General features: G+C 24.7%; 1 protein-coding gene across 2 annotated transcripts in view; it reads left to right on the forward strand.

The window, feature by feature from the left end:
- The first annotated feature begins 1,905 nt into the window (after window positions 1–1,905).
- The window catches only part of LOC145258086 (sodium- and chloride-dependent glycine transporter 1-like), a 227,906-nt gene continuing 209,524 nt past the window's right edge, over window positions 1,906–20,287 (forward strand). For both annotated transcript variants that reach the window (XM_080115813.1, XM_080115812.1), the window contains exon 1: window positions 1,906–2,041. The gene's annotated coding sequence lies outside the window, so the exon portion shown is untranslated. The remainder of the gene's footprint in view (window positions 2,042–20,287) is intronic.

Genomic DNA, 20,287 nt, shown 5'->3' on the forward strand with positions numbered 1-20,287 from the left:
AAGCATTTCATCGAAGGCATGAAAATTATTAAACAAAATGTTTTTACTATAGGCTTTAAAAATAAAGGTACAAGATTCAATTTGAAATTTATTTATCTTCAAAGTGCACTTTTATAAATTTTACACAGTAAGGTATAAAAATTTAATTTAAATTGGATCAAAAAATTACCTTGGATTTATTTTATGTAATGTACATTTTGTTGCAATTTAAAAACATTATCTTTCATCTAGCAATTAATAATATAGATATAAAATTTTCAATGATTTTTTTTAAAGTGCAACAGAATGTACATTACAGAAAATAAATCCAAGCTAATTTTTTGATTCAATTTAAATTAAATTTTTATACCTTACTTTGTAAAATTTATAAAAGTGTACTTTGAAGATAAACAACTTTCAAATTGAATCTTGTACCTTTATTTTTAAAGCATATAGTAAAAACATTTTGTTTAATAATTTTCATGCCTTCGATGAAATGCTTTTCTAACTTGTATCTTATCTTTTTAAGATTATATTAAGATTATATTTTAAAAATCTCCTTCTCTATTTCAGTTTGTATTTCTCCTCACACCACAACTCATTTTTTGCAACCCCCTCTTTGTATTATTACAGGTCTGAATATTCTGTTTCAGTTTGTATTTCTCCTCACACCACAACTGGATGAAATGCTTTTCTAACTTATATATATATAGTAATTTATAAAATATATATGGCGATTAAGCTACTCTGAATATTCGGCGTTTCATCCACTCTACGATTCCTCAGGCTTATGCGCGAATTCTGTGGTTGTTTATCCTTTTTATATGGTACTCTTCTATTGAGGATCTAGTTAGCCAATCAGCTTTCTAGTATCCACCGCGCCCCTTCCTATCAGCCAATGGGCATGCATTTTATCGGACAAAGGATCTGTTTTAAAACTAGGTTAGTGTTTTTTTTTGTTTTTTTAGTTTATATATAAATATATATATGTGTACATACATATATGCACATATATATATACACATATTCAGTGTAGCTTAATCGACATACATATTTTATAAATTACTAACTAGCTCTACTTACGTATTGAGCACTTTTGAAGTAAATACTTAAAGTTTACGCATAAATCTATACTTTCGTATATTAATTTTATGTGAGTAAATGAAGTAGTTATATATATATATATATATTTAAAAAATAATGAATATATATGTATATACACACATATTTATTATCTTTTTAAACAGTAATCTACGGACACGCGTGTTTCAGAGCCCTATGCCTCTTCCGTTTAGCTTGACTGTTGTTAGGATTCGAACCTCGAATCTTATGTATTTTAGTCCAGCGCTCTAATCCATTACGCTATGATGCCATAGTCGACTTCCTGCATGCATCGTTTTTTATCATTTATCTGTATACGTGGTTTTGTTGTTGAAGAGGAGTAGGGCTCGAAAACGCGCGTATCCGTAGATTACTGTTTTTAGAAATAATAAATAAATAAAAAATACGTCGTTCAAATAAAAAATGGACGACTTTCTAAGAAAAACACCGGTTCTCCGAGGCGAAAACGTTAACCTTAATATCGTTTAAAAAATCAGCAACAAAACCACACACACACACACACACATATATATATATATATATATATATATATATATATATATATATATATATATACATATATACACACACATATATATATACATATACATACATATATATACATACATATATACATATATATACATATATATACATATGCATATATATATATATATATGTATATACATATATATGAACACACACACACACACATATATATAAGAAATTATCAAGTTAGGAAGCTTATATATATATATATATATATATATATATATATATATATATATATATATGGATCAATTAACATAACGCGACCTATTTTATGGGAGTGTCAATATTACGAAGAGATAATATCAAGTGAGAACGTGTGTTTGTGACAGTTCTGCACAAAAAAAATACAATTAAACACAAGAGATTTAAAAAGTACGCGTCCACTGAAAAAGAAAACACTCATTTTAAGGTAAGGTTTCTTTTCCTTTTTTATTATTTTTGTTTTAAACCTTTATTCGACCCTAAACAAGATATATTTTCACTGAGATGTGAGATGTTTTTTTGATTAGTGGTCTAGAGTCATAGTTGGTATCCGAAGTGGGGAGTTGTGCGGCAAGATGTCAGTTCACATTACATTTACATTTTTCTTTGTGGGTAGAGTTGTGGAAACAGGACACAGTGTGAAGAAAGACGTCTTTTTTTCATCTTTGGACATCTAAAGTGAAGAGGCAGGATTTTGCTGATAATCGGGTTGGTATTTAAATTGAGGGGGGGGGAGCAAGGTTATCGAAGCACCTTCTTTGGGATAGATTATAAAAAAAAGCAAACGAATGCAACATTGAAGCATTAGTAGGCAGCGCCGGGCTAAATAGCTTAAAGACTCTTTTGCACCCAGCCACAGAGGGAGAGCCAGAGAGCAGACGTGTGTTAACAATGTAAAAAATTTCCTTGAGACCTGCCCGTTCGTCAACCAGTTTTCAATTAGTGAAGAAAATTAAGTAGAGCAGGAAGCTGGGGCGTGCAGAGGTGGGGCTAATAGGGGTGTCCAAGAATCTGCCCCTTTAATCCTTTTTTAAAAGTGGCCTTTTCAGAGGAATGTATTATAAGCCTATACCCTTATTACACCGTTATTTTCATTTGAGCAGCACCTGTCTGAAAAGTGATGGTTTATCAGCCGAGATGTGACCATAAATATTCCATGCATCGAATATTCCTGGTTTTATAGTTTTTTTTTTTTACATGTATGGTTACATTCTCCCTTGTTTTAAAAGTGCTCTTTTCAGATGAATATACGGTTATGCAATTCTGTTGTTATTATTCTGTAAGACTCGTGATTTTTCTCCGCTCCAAAACCTTAACAGTTTTCTTTCATGTTTTTATTTCTTCCTGACCTAAAATACACCAAACTTCGATGTTATCGTTTCTTTTTCCTTTTCCCAAAACTCAATCATGTTCTGTAAAGTCGAAAACAAAAGAAGCAATTTTCTCCTACAAAACAACCAAACGCTTAAAAAAAATATTTTAAAGATATGAAGAACTTAAAATATATTAAAAAAAAATTTCTGTCAAAACGATTGAACCCGAAAAGGGTTGATTGTGCCGCAAAACAAAACAACCAAACCAAAAGTCAATGAATAAATATTTAAAGATGTAAACAACTGGAAGCATAAGTATTTTTCCTCCAAATTATTTGATTCAGCATTAAATAACTTTAAAAGGGTTGATATGCCGTAAAGCGAAACAACCAAACCATCTTTTCATTCATAATTTCAATTTGGTTTTCAAATGAAAAGTTTAACACAAAAAATGAATTGAATGTATAAGCACGTTAATACACTGGTCCTCGTTAGTATCACATAAGTTAAGCAATGTTTAGTCTAGTCGGTAGCAGATGAGTGACCATTTTGCAATACCGGGTATAAACGTAGGAAAACGTTTTACACAAGCCCTTTAGTATAATACAAATCAACCCATGACCCGTTGGGTCAGTATACGTTATAGGTAGCTATGGAACAGTGAGTATACAGAATTAATGTATAAACGCACAAAAATTGAATGCACGCGCACATGAAAACAAACATGGCGACCAGTGAAAACAATACGGAATACATTAGATAATAAAGGCCTTAACATCATTGCCCTTAGATTAAATGAAAAGTTCTTCACATAAGAGGAGTGCAATCTGTTTAAAAGAATGGAAAAAAAAACGAAAAGAAAAAATAGGATGAAGTGTTCATTGTATAATTCCACCCTAGTCTTTTTTCTTTCGCTTTGTGTGTGTGTGTGTGTGTGTGTGTGTGTGTGTGTGTGTGTGTTAACAGCCTTAACATATCAGGAAAAAATAATCAACTGTTTAAGTAATATTTAACGGTGAGATCTTTTCAAAGGAAATCTTAAAAAAAAAATATCCCCCACACCTTTTGAAATGTTTCTACGTATTTTTATAATGCTTAAAATTTATGACTTCTCCCCCACCCATTTCCTCTTTCTGCCCCCCCCACCAAACTTGAAAAAAAAAATACTAATGATTACATGTCTCGCTATGTCGCTAAGATGTGGGAGTCTCATTTTATGTAAAATTTATATAGGAAAGTAATTCCTTAGGCTAAAATGTTTAATTCTTCCTTTATATTATCTTTAAAGGCCGTTGAAACGTATTAGCTAAAGAATAAAAGTAGATTTTGATTTCGTTTTAGAAGGTGAACTACGCTGGGTTGGGCCATAAAATAACCCAAATATTTTTTTTAAATATATACATTGATCAAGTCATTTGTTTTTTACATTCGAAAACATATTTGCTTTGTTTTTTTGTTTTTTTTTTGTTTGAAAACAATTTCAACTTGCAATAAAAATACAAATAAAATAATCGTAAATAAATAATTTTGGACAAGAAAAACGTAGTTTTTTTATTTTTCTAAAATCAAGTCCTAGTTCTAATCACGCACAGCATTGGGAAAGAAAATATTAAAAAAAATATGTAGGTGCACCTGACCAATCGGCACCCCTTACAATTTTTTTCTTTTCAACTTTTTCAACTATTTCTGCGGAGTATTGGACACTAAGCTATTGGACAGAATTAATGTATAAACGCACAAAAATTGAATGCACGCGCACACGAAAAAAAAACAAACCTGGCGACCAGTGAAAACAATACCGAATACATTAAATAATAAAGATCTTTACATCATTGCCCTTAGATTCTATGGAAAGTTCTTCATATAAGAGGGGTTTAATCTGTTTAAGACAATTGAAAAAAAAAACGAAAAGAAAAAATACAAGGAGGGAGTGTTCATTGTACAGGTCGACCCTAGTTGTGTGTGTGTGTGTGTGTATGCGCGTGTGTATGTGGGTGTGCGTGTGTGTGTGTGGTAACAGCCTTCAAAATATCAGGAAATAATAATTAACTGATTAAATAATGTTTTAATCTTTTCAAACCAAATCTTTTCAAAAAAGAAGAAGAAAATCCCATAACACGTTTTGAATTTTTTCTACATATTTTAAAAATCCTTGAAACACCTTGACCCCACATCAACCCCATTCCAGGCATATTTATTGATTCGTAGACTAGGCATTTCTTCAATGACCTAACAAGTTGAAGGATTAAAGTGACAAAGCAAATGCACACACAAAAAAAAAAACACAGAGTGTAGACGTATAAATTACAATGGTTTCAGTTGTCACTGAAAAATGATGCATGTCCACACAGACAATTTACCTTTATACTGAATGTGGGTCATCTGAACAATTTATTGCACTTTAATAGACTATCCTACCTTCAAAGATGTATCAACCCTTCGTGGACTGGGCGTTTAAAATTAATGAGTCAAAACAATGTGGTTCTCATTGACTCCCTTTTGTTTAAGATAAATACAAAATGTATGAACTCAATATCAAACTTACGTGTGTATTCTCCAGATGTTTCAGATAAATATATGAATTATGAATATAATACTTTACTTGTGTATTCTCAAGATGTTTCATATAAATATATAATTTATGAACTCAATATAAAACTTTACATGTGTATTCTCGAGATGTTTCAGATAAATATATAATTTATGAACTCAATATAAAACTTTACCTGTGTATTCCCAGGATGTTTCATATAAATATATAATTTATGAACTCAATATAAAACTTTACATGTGTATTCTTCAGATGTTTCAGATAAATATATAATTTATGAACTCAATATAAAACTCTAAGTGTGTATTCTCCAGAAGTTTCAGATAAATATATAATTTATGAACTCAATGTAAAACTTTACCTGTGTATTCCCCAGATGTTTCATAAAATATATAATTTATTAACTCAATATAAAACTTTACATGTGTATTCTCCAGATGTTTCAGATAAATATATAATTTATGAACTCAATATAAAACTTTACATGTGTATTCTCCAGATGTTTCATATAAATATATAATTTATGAACTCAATATAAAACTTTACAGGTGTATTCTTCAGATGTTTCAGATAAATATATAATTTATGAACTCAATATAAAACTTTACATGTGTATTCTTCAGATGTTTCAGATAAATATATAATTTATGAACTCAATATAAAACTTTACATGTGTATTCTCCAGATGTTTCATATAAATATATAATTTATGAACTCAATATAAAACTTTACAGGTGTATTCTTCAGATGTTTCAGATAAATATATAATTTATGAACTCAATATAAAACTTTACATGTGTATTCTCCAGATGTTTCAGATAAATATATAATTTATGAACTTAATATAAAACTTTACATGTGTATTCTTCAGATGTTTCATATAAATACATAATTTATGAACTCAATATAAAACTTTACATGTGTATTCTTCAGATGTTTAAGATAAATACATAATTTATGAACTAAATATAAAACTTTACATGTGTATTCTTCAGATGTTTAAGATAAATACATAATTTATGAACTCAATATCAAACTATACATGTGTATTCTCCAGATGTTTCAGATAAATATATAATTTATGAACTCAATATAAAAATTTACATGTGTATTCTCCAGATGTTTAAGATAAATACATAATTTATGAACTCAATATAAAACTTTACATGTGTATTCTTCAGATGTTTCAGATAAATATATAATTTATGAACTCAATATAAAACTTTACATGTGTATTCTCCAGATGTTTCAGATAAATATATAATTTATGAACTCAATATAAAACTTTACATGTGTATTCTTCAGATGTTTCAAGTAAATACATAATTTATGAACTCAATACAAAATTTTACATGTGTATTCTCCAGATGTTTAAGATAAATACATAATTTATGCACTCAATATAAAACTTTACATGTGTATTCTCCAGATGTTTCAGATAAATATATAATTTATGAACTCAATACAAAATTTACATGTGTATTCTCCAGATGTTTCAGATAAATACATAATTTATGAACTCAATATAAAACTTTACATGTGTATTCTTCAGATGTTTCAGATAAATACATAATTTATGAACTCAATACAAAATTTTACATGTGTATTCTTCAGATGTTTAATATAATTACATAATTTATGAACTCAATATCAAACTTTACATGTGTATTCTTCAGATGTTTCAGATAAATACATAATTTATGAACTCAATATCAAACTTTACATGTGTATTCTTCAGATGTTTCATATAAATACATAATGTATGAACTCAATACAAAACTTTACATGTGTATTCTTCAGATGTTTCATATAAATACATAATTTATGAACTCAATACAAAACTTTACATGTGTATTCTTCAGATGTTTCAGATAAATATATAATTATGAACTCAATATAAAACTTTACATGTGTATTCTTCAGATGTTTCATATAAATACATAATTTATGAACTCAATACAAAACTTTACATGTGTATTCTTCAGATGTTTCATATAAATACATAATTTATGAACTCAATATAAAACTTTACATGTGTATTCTTCCGATGTTTCAGATAAATATATAATTTATGAACTCAATATAAAACTTTACATGTGTATTCTTCAGATGTTTCATATAAATACATAATGTATGAACTCAATATAAAACTTTACATGTGTATTCTTCCGATGTTTCAGATAAATATATAATTTATGAACTCAATATAAAACTTTACATGTGTATTCTTCAGATGTTTCATATAAATACATAATGTATGAACTCAATATAAAACTTTACATGTGTATTCTTCAGATGTTTCATATAAATACCTAATTTATGAACTCAATATCAAACTTTACATGTGTATTCTTCAGATGTTTCATATAAATACATTATTTATGAACTCAATATAAAACTTTACATGTGTATTCTTCAGATGTTTCATATAAATATATAATTTATGAACTCAATATAAAACTTTACATCTGTATTCTTCAGATGTTTCATATAAATACACAATGTATGAACTCAATATCAAACTTTACATGTGTATTCTTCAGATGTTTCATATAAATACATAATTTATGAACTCAATACAAAACTTTACATGTGTATTCTTCAGATGTTTCAGATAAATACATAATTTATGAACTCAATATCAAACTTTACATGTGTATTCTTCAGATGTTTCATATAAATACATAATTTATGAACTCAATATAAAACTTTACATGTGTATTCTTCAGATGTTTCATATAAATATATAATTTATGAACTCAATACAAAACTTTACATGTGTATTCTTCAGATGTTTCAGATAAATACATAATTTATGAACTCAATATCAAACTTTACATGTGTATTCTTCAGATGTTTCATATAAATACATAATTTATGAACTCAATATAAAACTTTACATGTGCATTCTTCAGATGTTTCATATAAATATATAATTTATGAACTCAATATAAAACTTTACATGTGCATTCTTCAGATGTTTCATATAAATACATAATTTATGAACTCAATATCAAACTTTACATGTGTATTCTTCAGATGTTTCATATAAATACATAATTTATGAACTCAATATAAAACTTTACATGTGTATTCTTCAGATGTTTCATATAAATATATAAATATGAGCTCAATATAAAACTTTACATGTGTATTCTTCAGATGTTTCATATAAATACATAATTTATGAACTCAATATAAAAATTTACATGTGTATTCTTCAGATGTTTCATATAATTACATAATTTATGAACTCAATATAAAACTTTACATGTGTATTCTTCCGATGTTTCAGATAAATATATAATTTATGAACTCAATATAAAACTTTACATGTGTATTCTTCAGATGTTTCATATAAATACATAATGTATGAACTCAATATAAAACTTTACATGTGTATTCTTCAGATGTTTCATATAAATACCTAATTTATGAACTCAATATCAAACTTTACATGTGTATTCTTCAGATGTTTCATATAAATACATTATTTATGAACTCAATATAAAACTTTACATGTGTATTCTTCAGATGTTTCATATAAATATATAATTTATGAACTCAATATAAACCTTTACATGTGTATTCTTAAGATGTTTCATATAAATATATAATTATGAACTCAATATAAAACTTTACATGTGTATTCTTCAGATGTTTCATATAAATACATAATTTATGAACCCAATACAAAATTTTACATGTGTATTCTTCAGATGTTTCATACAAATACATAATTTATGAACTCAATATCAAACTTTACATGTGTATTCTTCAGATGTTTCAGTTAAATACATAATTTATGAACTCAATATAAAAATTTACATGTGTATTCATCAGATGTTTCCGATAAATACATAATTTATGAACTCAATATAAAACTTTACATGTGTATTCTTCAGATGTTTCAGATAAATACATAATTTATGAACTCAATATAAAACTTTACATGTGTATTCTTCAGATGTTTTAGATAAATACATAATTTATGAACTCAATATCAAACTTTACATGTGTATTCTTCAGATGTTTAAGATAAATACAAAATTTATGAACTCAATATCAAACTTTACATGTGTATTCTTCAGATGTTTCAGATAAATATATAATTTATGAACTCAATATAAAACTTTACATGTGTATTCTTCAGATGTTTCAGATAAATACATAATGTATGAACTCAATATCAAACTTTACATGTGTATTCTTCAGATGTTTAAGATAAATACAAAATTTATGAACTCAATATCAAACTTTACATGTGTATTCTTCAGATGTTTCAGATAAATACATAATTTATGAACTCAATATAAAACTTTACATGTGTATTCTTCAGATGTTTCAGATAAATACATAATGTATGAACTCAATATCACACTTTACATGTGTATTCTTCAGATGTTTCAGATAAATACAAAATTTATGAACTCAATATAAAACTTTACATGTGTATTCTTCAGATGTAAAAGATAAATACATAATTTATGAACTCAATATCAAACTTTACATGTGTATTCTTCAGATGTTTCATATAAATACATAATGTATGAACTCAATATAAAACTTTACATGTGTATTCTTCAGATGTTTCAGATAAACACATAATGTATGACCTCAATATCAAACTTTACATGTGTATTCTTCAGATGTTTAAGATAAATACATAATTTATGAACTCAATATCAAACTTTACATGTGTATTCTTCAGATGTTTCATATAAATAAATAATTTATGAACTCAATATCAAATTTTACATGTGTATTCTTCAGATGTTTCACATAAATACATAATTTATGAACTCAATATCAAACTTTACATGTGTATTCTTCAGATGTTTCATATAAATAAATAATTTATGAACTCAATATCAAACTTTACATGTGTATTCTTCAGATGTTTCATATAAATACATAATTTATGAACTCAATATCAAATTTTACATGTGTATTCTTCAGATGTTTCACATAAATACATAATTTATGAACTCAATACAAAACTTTACATGTGTATTTTTCAGATGTTTCATATACATACATAATTTATGAACTCAATATCAAACTTTATATGTGTATTCTTCAGATGTTTCATATCAATATATAATTCATGAACTCAATACAAAACTTTACATGTGTATTTTTCAGATGTTTCATATAAATACATAATTTATGAACTCAATATAAAACTTTACATGTGTATTCTTAAGATGTTTCATATAAATACATAATTTATGAACTCAATATAAAACTTTACATGTGTATTCTTAAGATGTTTCATATAAATACATAATTTATGAACTCAATATAAAACTTTACATGTGTATTCTTCAGATGTTTCATATAAATACATAATTTATGAACTCAATACAAAACTTTACATGTGTATTCTTCAGATGTTTCATATAAATACATAATTTATGAACTCAATATAAAACTTTACATGTGTATTCTTAAGATGTTTCATATAAATACATAATTTATGAACTCAATATAAAACTTTACATGTGTATTCTTCAGATGTTTCATATAAATACATAATTTATGAACTCAATACAAAACTTTACATGTGTATTCTTCAGATGTTTCATATAAATACATAATTTATGAACTCAATATAAAACTTTACATGTGTATTCTTCAGATGTTTCATATAAATACATAATTTATGAACTCAATATCAAACTTTACATGTGTAATCTTCAGATGTTTCATATAAATACATAATTTATGAACTCAATATCAAACTTTACATGTGTATTCTTCAGATGTTTCATATAAATACATAATTTATGAACTCAATATAAAACTTTACATGTGTATTCTTCAGATGTTTCATATAAATACATAATTTATGAACTCAATATAAAACTTTACATGTGTATTCTTCAGATGTTTCATATAAATACATAATTTATGAACTCAATACAAAACTTTACATGTGTATTCTTCAGATGTTTCATATAAATACATAATTTATGAACTCAATATAAAACTTTACATGTGTATTCTTCAGATGTTTCATATAAATACATAATTTATGAACTCAATATAAAACTTTACATGTGTAATCTTCAGATGTTTCATATAAATACATAATTTATGAACTCAATATCAAACTTTACATGTGTATTCTTCAGATGTTTAAGATAAATACATAATTTATGAACTCAATATAAAACTTTACATGTGTATTCTTCAGATGTTTCAGATAAATACATCATTTATGAACTCAATATAAAACTTTACATGTGTATTCTTCAGATGTTTCACATAAATACATCATTTATGAACTCAATATCAAACTTTACATGTGTATTCTTCAGATGTTTCACATAAATAAATCATTTATGAACTCAATATCAAACTTTACATGTGTATTCTTCAGATGTTTCAGATAAATACATCATTTATGAACTCAATATCAAACTTTACATGTGTATTCTTCAGATGTTTCAGATAAATACATCATTTATGAACTCAATATCAAACTTTACATGTGTATTCTTCAGATGTTTCAGATAAATACATAATTTATGACCTCAATATAAAACTTTACATGTGTATTCTTCAGATGTTTCATATAAATATAACATTTATGAACTCAATATCAAACTTTACATGTGTATTCTTCAGATGTTTCATATCAATATATAATTCATGAACTCAATACAAAACTTTACATGTGTATTTTTCAGATGTTTCAGATAAATACATAATTTATGACCTCAATACAAAACTTTACATGTGTATTCTTCAGATGTTTCATATAAATACATAATTTATGAACTCAATATAAAACTTTACATGTGTATTCTTCAGATGTTTCATATAAATACATAATTTATGAACTCAATATCAAACTTTACATGTGTAATCTTCAGATGTTTCATATAAATACATAATTTATGAACTCAATATCAAACTTTACATGTGTATTCTTCAGATGTTTCATATAAATACATAATTTATGAACTCAATATAAAACTTTAAATATGTATTCTTCAGATGTTTCATATAAATACATAATTTATGAACTCAATATCAAACTTTACATGTGTATTCTTCCGATGTTTCATATAAATACATAATTTATGAACTCAATATCAAACTTTACATGTGTAATCTTCAGATGTTTCATATAAATATATAATTTATGAACTCAATATAAAACTTTACATGTGTATTCTTCAGATGTTTAAGATAAATACATAATTTATGAACTCAATATCAAACTTTACATGTGTAATCTTCAGATGTTTCATATAAATACATAATTTATGAACTCAATATCAAACTTTACATGTGTATTCTTCAGATGTTTAAGATAAATACATAATTTATGAACTCAATATCAAACTTTACATGTGTAATCTTCAGATGTTTCATATAAATATATAATTTATGAACTCAATATCAAACTTTACATGTGTATTCTTCAGATGTTTCATATAAATACATAATTTATGAACTCAATATCAAACTTTACATGTGTAATCTTCAGATGTTTCATATAAATACATAATTTATGAACTCAATATCAAACTTTACATGTGTAATCTTCAGATGTTTCATATAAATATATAATTTATGAACTCAATATCAAACTTTACATGTGTATTCTTCAGATGTTTAAGATAAATACATAATTTATGAACTCAATATCAAACTTTACATGTGTAATCTTCAGATGTTTAAGATAAATACATAATTTATGAACTCAATATCAAACTTTACATGTGTAATCTTCAGATGTTTCATATAAATACATAATTTATGAACTCAATATCAAACTTTACATGTGTAATCTTCAGATGTTTCATATAAATATATAATTTATGAACTCAATATCAAACTTTACATGTGTATTCTTCAGATGTTTAAGATAAATACATAATTTATGAACTCAATATCAAACTTTACATGTGTAATCTTCAGATGTTTAAGATAAATACATAATTTATGAACTCAATATCAAACTTTACATGTGTAATCTTCAGATGTTTAAGATAAATACATAATTTATGAACTCAATATCAAAATTTACATGTGTAATCTTCAGATGTTTCATATAAATACATAATGTATGAACTCAATATCAAATTTTACATGTGTATTCTTCAGATGTTTCACATAAATACATCATTTATGAACTCAATATCAAACTTTACATGTGTATTCTTCAGATGTTTCAGATAAATACATCATTTATGAACTCAATATCAAACTTTACATGTGTATTCTTCAGATGTTTCACATAAATACATCATTTATGAACTCAATATCAAACTTTACATGTGTATTCTTCAAATGTTTCACATAAATACATCATTTATGAACTCAATATCAAATTTTACATGTGTATTCTTCAGATGTTTCACATAAATACATCATTTATGAACTCAATATCAAACTTTACATGTGTATTCTTCAGATGTTTCAGATAAATACATCATTTATGAACTCAATATCAAACTTTACATGTGTATTCTTCAGATGTTTCAGATAAATATAAAATTTATGACCTCAATATAAAACTTTACATGTGTATTCTTCAGATGTTTCATATAAATATAACATTTATGAATTCAATATAAAACTTTACATGTGTATTCTTCAGATGTTTCATATAAATATATAATTTATGAACTCAATATAAAACTTTACATGTGTATTCTTCAGATGTTTCATATAAATATATAATTTATGAACTCAATACAAAACTTTACATGTGTATTCTTCAGATGTTTCATATAAATATATAATTATGAACTCAATACAAAACTTTACATGTGTATTCATCAGATGTTTCATATAAATATATAATTATGAACTCAATATAAAACTTTACATGTGTATTCTCAAGATGTTTCAGATAAATATATAATTTATGAACTCAATATCAAACTTTACATGTGTATTCCCCAGATGTTTCATATAAATACATAATTTATGAACTCAATACAAAACTTTACATGTGTATTTTTCAGATGTTTCATATACATACATAATTTATGAACTCAATATCAAACTTTACATGTGTATTCTTCAGATGTTTCATATCAATATATAATTTATGAACTCAATACAAAACTTTACATGTGTATTTTTCAGATGTTTCATATAAATACATAATTTATGACCTCAATACAAAACTTTACATGTGTATTCTTCAGATGTTTCATATAAATACATAATTTATGAACTCAATATCAAACTTTACATGTGTATTCTTCAGATGTTTCATATAAATACATAATTTATGAACTCAATATCAAACTTTACATGTGTAATCTTCAGATGTTTCATATAAATACATAATTTATGAACTCAATATAAAACTTTACATGTGTAATCTTCAGATGTTTCATATAAATACATAATTTATGAACTCAATATCAAACTTTACATGTGTATTCTTCAGATGTTTCATATAAATACATAATTTATGAACTCAATACAAAACTTTACATGTGTATTCTTCAGATGTTTCATATAAATACATAATTTATGAACTCAATATCAAACTTTACATGTGTATTCTTCAGATGTTTCATATAAATACATAATTTATGAACTCAATATCAAACTTTACATGTGTAATCTTCAGATGTTTCATATAAATACATAATTTATGAACTCAATACAAAACTTTACATGTGTAATCTTCAGATGTTTCATATAAATACATAATTTATGAACTCAATATCAAACTTTACATGTGTATTCTTCCGATGTTTCATATAAATACATAATTTATGAACTCAATATAAAACTTTACATGTGTAATCTTCAGATGTTTCATATAAATACATAATTTATGAACTCAATATCAAACTTTACATGTGTATTCTTCCGATGTTTCATATAAATACATAATTTATGAACTCAATATCAAACTTTACATGTGTAATCTTCAGATGTTTCATATAAATACATAATTTATGAACTCAATATCAAACTTTACATGTGTATTCTTCAGATGTTTCATATAAATACATAATTCATGAACTCAATATAAAACTTTACATGTGTAATCTTCAGATGTTTCATATAAATACATAATTTATGAACTCAATATCAAACTTTACATGTGTAATCTTCAGATGTTTCATATAAATACATAATTTATGAACTCAATATCAAACTTTACATGTGTATTCTTCAGATGTTTCATATAAATACATAATGTATGAACTCAATATAAAACTTTACATGTGTATTCTTCAGATGTTTCATATAAATACATAATTTATGAAATCAATATCAAACTTTACATGTGTAATCTTCAGATGTTTCATATAAATACATAATGTATGAACTCAATATAAAACTTTACATGTGTAATCTTCAGATGTTTCATATAAATAAATAATTTATGAACTCAATATCAAACTTTACATGTGTATTCTTCAGATGTTTCATATAAATATAACATTTATGAATTCAATATAAAACTTTACATGTGTATTCTTCAGATGTTTCATATAAATATATAATTTATGAACTCAATATAAAACTTTACATGTGTATTCTTCAGATGTTTCATATAAATATATAATTTATGAACTCAATACAAAACTTTACATGTGTATTCTTCAGATGTTTCATATAAATATATAATTATGAACTTAATATAAAACTTTACATGTGTATTCTTCAGATGTTTCAGATAAATACATAATTTATGAAGTCCATACAAACCTTTACATGTGTATTCTTCAGATGTTTAAGATAAATACATAATTTATGAACTCAATACAAAACTTTACATGTGTATTCTTCAGATGTTTCATATAAATACATAATGTATGAACTCAATATAAAACTTTACATGTGTATTTTTCAGATGTTTCAGATAAATACATAATTTATGAACTCAATATAAAACTTTACATGTGTATTCTTCAGATGTTTCAGATAAATACATAATTTATTAACTCAATATCAAACTTTACATGTGTATTCTTCAGATGTTTCATATAAATACATAATTTATGAACTCAATATCAAACTTTACATGTGTATTCCCCAGATGTTTAAGATAAATACATAATGTATGAACTCAATACAAAACTTTACATGTGTATTTTTCAGATGTTTCATATAAATACATAATTTATGAACTCAATATAAAACTTTACATGTGTATTCTTCAGATGTTTCATATAAATACATAATTGGTGAACTCAATACAAAACTTTACATGTGTATTCCCCAGATGTTTCATATAAATATATAGTTTATGAACCCAATATAAAACTTTACATGTGTATTCTTCAGATGTTTCATATAAATACGTAATTTATGAACTCAATATAAAACTTTACATGTGTATTCTTCAGATATTTAAGATAAATAAATAATTTATAAACTCAATATCAAACTTTACATGTGTATTCTTCAGATGTTTCAGTTAAATACATGATTTATGAACTCAATATCAAACTTTACATGTGTATTCTTCAGATGTTTCATATAAATACATAATTTATGAACTCAATATAAAACTTTACATGTGTATTCTTCAGATGTTTAAGATAAATACATAATTTATGAACTCAATATAAAACTTTACATCTCTAATCTTCAGATGTTTAAGATAAATACATAATTTATGAACTCAATACAAAACTTTACATGTGTATTCTTCAGATGTTTCAGTTAAATACATAATTTATGAACTCAATATAAAACTTTACATGTGTATTCTTTGGATGTTTCATATAAATACATAATTTATGAACTCAATACAAAACTTTACATGTGTATTCTTCAGATGTTTCATATAAATACATAATTTATGAACTCAATATCAAACTTTACATGTGTATTCTTCAGATGTTTCATATAAATACATAATTTATGAACTCAATATCAAACTTTACATGTGTATTCTTCAGATGTTTCATATAAATACATAATTTATGAACTCAATACAAAACTTTACATGTGTATTCTTCAGATGTTTCATATAAATATATAATTTATGAACTCAATATAAAACTTTACATGTGTATTCTTCAGATGTTTCATATAAATACATAATGTATGAACTCAATATAAAACTTTACATGTGTATTCTTCAGATGTTTCATATAAATACATAATGTATGAACTCAATATCAAACTTTACATGTGTATTCTTCAGATGTTTCATATAAATACATAATTTATGAACTCAATATCAAACTTTACATGTGTAATCTTCAGATGTTTCATATAAATACATAATTTATGAACTCAATATCAAACTTTACATGTGTATTCTTCAGATGTTTCATATAAATACATAATTTATGAACTCAATATCAAACTTTACATGTGTATTCTTCAGATGTTTCATATAAATACATAATTTATGAACTCAATACAAAACTTTACATGTGTATTCTTCAGATGTTTCATATAAATATATAATTTATGAACTCAATATCAAACTTTACATGTGTATTCTTCAGATGTTTCAGATAAATACATAATTTATGAACTCAATATAAAACTTTACATGTGTATTCTTCAGATGTTTCATATAAATACATAATGTATGAACTCAATATAAAACTTTACATGTGTATTCTTCAGATGTTTCAGTTAAATACATAATTTATGAACTCAATATCAAACTTTACATGTGTATTCCCCAGATGTTTAAGATAAATACATAATGTATGAACTCAATACAAAACTTTACATGTGTATTTTTCAGATGTTTCATATAAATACATAATTTATGAACTCAATATAAAACTTTACATGTGTATTCTTCAGATGTTTCATATAAATACATAATTGGTGAACTCAATACAAAACTTTACATGTGTATTCCCCAGATGTTTCATATAAATATATAGTTTATGAACCCAATATAAAACTTTACATGTGTATTCTTCAGATGTTTCATATAAATACGTAATTTATGAACTCAATATAAAACTTTACATGTGTATTCTTCAGATATTTAAGATAAATAAATAATTTATAAACTCAATATCAAACTTTACATGTGTATTCTTCAGATGTTTCAGTTAAATACATGATTTATGAACTCAATATCAAACTTTACATGTGTATTCTTCAGATGTTTCATATAAATACATAATTTATGAACTCAATATAAAACTTTACATGTGTATTCTTCAGATGTTTAAGATAAATACATAATTTATGAACTCAATATAAAACTTTACATCTCTAATCTTCAGATGTTTAAGATAAATACATAATTTATGAACTCAATACAAAACTTTACATGTGTATTCTTCAGATGTTTCAGTTAAATACATAATTTATGAACTCAATATAAAACTTTACATGTGTATTCTTTGGATGTTTCATATAAATACATAATTTATGAACTCAATACAAAACTTTACATGTGTATTCTTCAGATGTTTCATATAAATACATAATTTATGAACTCAATATCAAACTTTACATGTGTATTCTTCAGATGTTTCATATAAATACATAATTTATGAACTCAATATCAAACTTTACATGTGTATTCTTCAGATGTTTCATATAAATACATAATTTATGAACTCATTATAAAACTTTACATGTGTATTCTTCAGATGTTTCATATAAATACATAATTTATGAACTCAATATCAAACTTTACATGTGTATTCTTCAGATGTTTCAGTTAAATACATAATTTATGAACTCAATATCAAACGTTACATGTGTATTCTTCAGATGTTTCATATAAATATATAATTTATGAACTCAATATAAAACTTTACATGTGTATTCTTCAGATGTTTCAGTTAAATACATAATTTATGAACTCAATATCAAACTTTACATGTGTATTCTTATGATGTTTCATATAAATATATAATTCATGAACTCAATATCAAACTTTACATGTGTATTCTTCAGATGTTTCATATAAATACATAATTTATGAACTCAATATCAAACTTTACATGTGTATTCTTCAGATGTTTAAGATAAATACATAATTTATGAACTCAATATCAAACTTTACATGTGTATTCTTCAGATGTTTCAGTTAAATACATAATTTATGAACTCAATATCAAACGTTACATGTGTATTCTTCAGATGTTTCATATAAATATATAATTTATGAACTCAATATAGAACTTTACATGTGTATTCTTCAGATGTTTCAGATAAATACATAATTTATGAACTCAATACACAACTTTACATGTGTATTCTTCAGATGTTTCATATAAATATATAATTTATGAACTCAATACACAACTTTACATGTGTATTCTTCAGATGTTTCATATAAATATATAATTTATGAACTCAATATAAAACTTTACATGTGTATTCTTCAGATGTTTCATATAAATACATAATTTATGAACTCAATATCAAACTTTACATGTGTAATCTTCAGATGTTTCATATAAATACATAATTTATGAACTCAATATAAAACTTTACATGTGTATTCTTCAGATGTTTCATATAAATACATAATTTATGAACTCAATATAAAACTTTACATGTGTATTCTTAAGATGTTTCATATAAATACATAATTAATCAACTCATTACTAAACTTTACATGTGTATTCTTCAGATGTTTCAGATAAATATATAATTTATGAACTCAATATAAAACTTTACATGTGTATTCTTCAGATGTTTCATATAAATATATAATTTATGAACTCAATATAAAACTTTACATGTGTATTCTTCAGATGTTTCATATAAATATATAATTTGTGAACTCAATATAAAACTTTACATGTGTATTCTTCAGATGTTTCATATAAATATATAATTTATGAACTCAATATCAAACTTTACATGTGTATTC

Source organism: Euprymna scolopes, chromosome 33 (assembly GCF_053919585.1).
Source record: "Euprymna scolopes isolate OS-2025 chromosome 33, ASM5391958v1, whole genome shotgun sequence".
Lineage (NCBI taxonomy): Eukaryota > Metazoa > Mollusca > Cephalopoda > Sepiida > Sepiolidae > Euprymna > Euprymna scolopes.